The 5,119-nt window shown below is 33.1% G+C and overlaps 1 long non-coding RNA gene across 1 annotated transcript; it reads right to left on the minus strand.

Annotated features, from left to right (window-relative positions):
* Positions 1–1,806: 1,806 nt before the first annotated feature.
* Positions 1,807–3,294, minus strand: LOC120200931. Its single transcript, XR_005523613.1, has 4 exons — positions 2,927–3,294; positions 2,587–2,789; positions 2,051–2,227; positions 1,807–1,918 (listed from the first exon to the last, which is right to left on the minus strand). It is a non-coding gene; the product is annotated as an uncharacterized LOC120200931 (long non-coding RNA).
* Between the last annotated feature and the right edge of the window lie 1,825 nt (positions 3,295–5,119).

The following is a 5,119-nucleotide window of genomic DNA, read 5'->3' on the forward strand; positions in this document are numbered from 1 at the left end:
TGATTAGGACAAGGTCATCAACTTTCCTCTTTATTATAATGATCACATTCAAAGTACTCATATAAGTTTTGCAGTGGTAGTAAACCCAGATGGTTCGCACACACTCAATGAAATCTCAGTTTTTGCCCCATCTTCCATATGCAATCCCAAAGGGAAATCCATGTAAAGTCAAAAGAGTTAGATTAGTTTATTTATGAACTACAAAAAAAAAAAAAAAACGTCCCCCACTTATTTATGCTATTTACAACCTGTGATCGAATGATTGCGACCCGAGAGAAGAAGATAATGAGATGGGGCATTGTTTAATAACTTAGCAGGCTGCTTTCAGAAATGGGTTTCAATTTTAATGCGGAAGAAGCCCTACCGAACCTGGACAGAACAGGCTCCTGACCACACCCACAGTGTGGCTTGGATGCTGCTGCATCAGTGGCTCGATGAAGGTGACACCTAAACGAACCGGCGTGGCTTGTTGGTGAGCATATGCACGAATATTTCTTAGCTTTGTTCATCTTCATCGCATGCTCTTTTGGTGGCCTGGGAATGAAAGCTTTTGTTTCATCAGGACTGTTTATTTATTTTGTACAATCGGCAATTAGTACATGTCAGTCATGATAAGGCTGCAATCTTCTGAATTTGGCAACGATAACATAAACAAGTTAATGCGCAATTAACCATTCACGTGGTCTTGTTTCTCGCATAAATACTTTTATAATTAAGAAACGCATATAAAAATTAATACTTTTTTAATATATATATATATATATAAAGATGAAGCTCACCAAGGTGCAGCCATGGGGTTTTGATCTGACTTCAATGATTTCATTGGCATTTTAAAAAAAATTGCTGAACAAACCAAGTGAGGAAGATTAGCAGAAGAGGATAATGAGAAAAGGGGAAGAGATAAGAGAAGATGTACATTTTATTAGCGCAAGAAACGTTCAGTTATCAACAAAATATGTTAATGAGAAAATTAAGGGATAATTCAATATATGTTCGGAGATTTGAGTCATCATGTTTGCAGTTGTCGGGTGAATCTTGTGTTTTAGATGAAAATCTAAAGGTTTAATATTTTCGATATTATGTAAATCAAAATCCGTTGTATGTGGATCTATACAACATAGACGTTGGTAAATGATAATAATAAATTTTAATATTTCAGTATTCATTAAAAAATGAAATACTTTTCTCAATGCGAGAAATGCTGGGATTACCAAGTTTTCGAATCAAACTACACGCTGTCTTAAATTCAATTCCTAAACCTGACAATAACCATACATGAACTAGTTACGGTAAATATGGATTCAATCAAAACACAAAAAATTACAGTAAAAAGGTAACAAAAATATCTCTTTTCAGTAAAGAAGAGTGAATAATAAATTTGAAGGATATGATGCGTGGCCCGTGATGTTAGCAAGAATCAAAGGTTACAAATTTTATCAACTGTGGATTGTTTACTGGATCTGCAAAATTGTTGCAACAGTTTGCCCCTTTCCTCCGAAAGCAACATCTCAGACTTCCAAAATTAAATACAATCCCATGACTTGTAGTAAATCATATAAAGATAATCAAAAAGAATCACGTCATTTCACATCATCTGTTGATTTCTTAAAAAAGAAAAACATAATTTTTTTACAAGACAGTAAAAAATCTCGAGAAAATTTTTTTACAGAAATTTTCATATATTAATCAAACGGATTTTCTTACAAAAGAAAAAACCTTCTTAACGAGAAGGTTTAGCTAGTTAACAATAACGATTACTTAATATAACAACAATCATTATGATAATTATCATCTTAACCCATTAAAACCCTTGAGTACACCAAGGGGAAGGGACGGATCAAAAGAACTATATTTACGTAATCCTCCAAGATGATCAACTTGGCACCAAACAGCATGAGAACAAGCTCAACCTTTTTTTCTGCATCAAAACAAAGGCAAAATGATTAATAATTGAGCAAGTAGGAAAACACAATTATTACCAACACGAGGTACAGTGGGGGAGATTGTAAAAGCTTTTAAATTCGAAAATTAATGGAGGAGTGGAGCCTACCTTTTTGGTTTTAGTGTAAAGTAGGTCAGGCGAGATTTTGTAAAGGTCTTCATCAACGGGTTTTGGAGTTGGCTTGGACACGGGAATGGGGCTTGCTGCCGATGCCGGTTGTTTCACGTCACTGACCTCCCATTCTTGCTTTTTGCCGTCTTTAACATGCGACTGTCTTACTTTTGTCTGTAAGCATACTTATGAGTGTTTAATACTAATTGTTTATTAACGTCATCATAATCATCATAAGTGTTTGAATTTCAGCACCATACCATCTAAAGTGATAGAAAGGAAACTAAGCACTAAAGAAGATTTTTTGCTTCCTTTTTCTTAAAGAAAACTCGACTTTAATGTTCTCTAATGGTGGCTTTGCTTTGTTAGTCTACTTTCAAGAAAAATAGTATTATCTTAACGCAAAGTAAGCACTATTCTACTGGCATAACAATTCAATGGCAAAAGACTGAATATGTTTATGAAAAACAAATGAAATAAAACCATGCTGAAATTAAAGAAGAAATTTAAGATTTAGTTCTTAGCTTACTTACCCTTTTACGAGGAACGACAATCACGGCGGGAGTGACGACATCGTTCTCATAAAGATCGCCAGCGACGTATAAATCACGATCCTCGGCGTAGCTATAACGAAGGAATCCGGTTTGCCGAGCCGATTCAAACACTGAGTAAAAGGAAGGTCATTGTTCCAATCCCAGCTACCAAAAGCTGGAACATGGTTCCTTCTGTAATAATCCTGAATACACAAACACAGTCATCTACTTCAAACAACAACAACGCCAAGTAAAAAACCAAAACCAAAAATAGAAAACACACGAAACACAATTTGAAAGCATAGACCATAGAACGAAGAAAAAGGTAGACTTTACTTACATCCATACTGCCAGAGAGAAACAAGTGTTGGAATGTACTGGCGATTGACCCAACTTTTCAAAGAGTTAGAAAATTTTGTTTCTTCTTTCACTTGTTTCTTTCTTTAGGCGAGCTTGGATCGTCTAGCAATTTAAAGGGTGAAAGGAAGGTAGGGTAAAAAGTAGGGGTATGGGGCGGATCCAAAGCAGTGAAATTTTATCTCTGGTAAAAGAAAAAAGGTAAAACCCAGATACCGAAGTTTCACCGTAGGAGACACTGGGACAAAGAGGTAAGGGTCAGATGATGAAAAGAAGAAAGATTTGTAAAAAAGGGTTAGTGTGTTTTTGATCAAGTGTATATTCCAATGTTTGAATCTTTTGATTTTACTTTTGTTTATCTTTATACTGTAACGTTCAAGCAAAGGCTATGGATTGGCCTTTGGGTTTAGGGTTTCTAAAGCCACACGCGTAGTGGGGAAGAGAGGTGGTTCGATCAAAAGTGGTTAATGACGATGAAGTCAGTAAAGGGTCAACACTCAACAGTTTGCACTGGGTGTGTAATGGATCTGAGAGGGGTAACAGTGTTTTAAAGTTGAAAACTTGCAGAAGACAGAGTTGCAGTGAGGTAGAATAAATTTTATCTTTTGATTTTTGCGGGGAAGCACTTCATTTGATAACGACATGTGCAATTGTGCACACAATCTCTGTCCTTTTGCTTTAATTTATTAACACTTTAATAATAACTTCTGATATTTCACATTCGTTTCTACCCATCAGTAATACTCCAACTCTCCAATAAATTATATGCTATTACTCTTATTTATGATTCTTTATTTAATTAATGATTTAATCATTAAATTTATCACAAGAATTGTATTTTTAATATATGTAAAATTTCAATAGTATATTAATAAGTTTTTTTATTTTCTAGATTTTAAAAAGTAAATGAAATAGCTTAAAAGAAAAATAGGTATGGTACGAGGTGGAGTAGTTTGTAGTCAGTTGTCATGGAGATTCTAGGCGTGTCCTTAGCCAGATCCCTGTTTCCAAAGAAATGAAGAACATATTTTGTTTTATGTTCTGCGTTCAGTTCAGTTTTTTTTATTAAAATATGAATTAAATCATATTTAATATGATTCAAATCATATTTTACGGGTTTAAAAATTGAAAACGAAGTAATAACCACTGTATTTGATTTGATTTTGTGATTTTTTTATTGTTTACTATATTTCAAACCTCTAAAAAAAGTAAATTTAAAGTTTAAATCAAGTGTAAATATGTAAATTTAAAGTTTAAAAAGTATTATTAATTTTATTTTTTTTAATTTATATTATAATAAATTCACATGAATTTGTTTTGGATGTTTATTTTTTTAATTTTATTAAAAAGGTTTTCATATGAAAATAAAATCAAAATCGAACTAAGTTACTATATATTTATTTTTTAAAACCGAACCAAAATCGAATCATAAATTAAAAAATCAAAACCGAACTGAACCACGTAATCCGGTTTAGATTGATTTTTTTAATTTTCCCTAGTGCGTTGTAGCATAACATAACTCGAAACGGTGCGCACCTTAGATTCGGAAAGTATGTGTTTTTTAGTCCAAATAAGGTGTTTTCTTCTCTCTTTGGTCAGTCAAACAGGATTGTACAACAGTGTATAATTCCATCGCAAACAAACAAAAACAAAAATACAAATTTTTTAATTATAAATTATTTTCTGCCTATTTTTTTAGAATTCATAAACATAAGTCATCTCATCCTAATTACGACCAAATCTTTATTTATTTAGACAAAAAAATATAAGAATATTCCAGATAATCAACTCCCAGATGAATTTATTATTTGTTCCCTATATTGTATCGTTAAATAATTTGCCAATAATTATCTTCCAAAATTATTCAAGGACAACAATAGATTTACAGCCCAATTAAAAAAGAAAAGGCCAACCCTTGTGACAATAGCTTACCCTTTTATAGTTTAGACCCATTGAGCCTGTTTGTTGAACCGTTTGCTAAGTTGTTAAAATAGTAAGCTATTCCAATTCTGTGTTCCCACCGTTTTGTTTCCAAAAGGCTTGAGATCAATGATCTACGGAGGCTGTCTTAGCTCAGCCGGTAGAGTGCATGGCTTTTAACCATTTGATCGTGGGTTTGATTCCCAACGGCGATGATATTTATTTACTTACCTATTCTGTTTTTCATGATTTATGC

Source organism: Hibiscus syriacus, unplaced genomic scaffold (genome assembly GCF_006381635.1).
Source record: "Hibiscus syriacus cultivar Baekdansim isolate YM2019G1 unplaced genomic scaffold, ASM638163v2 tig00006666_pilon, whole genome shotgun sequence".
In the NCBI taxonomy this organism is placed as follows: domain Eukaryota; kingdom Viridiplantae; phylum Streptophyta; class Magnoliopsida; order Malvales; family Malvaceae; genus Hibiscus; species Hibiscus syriacus.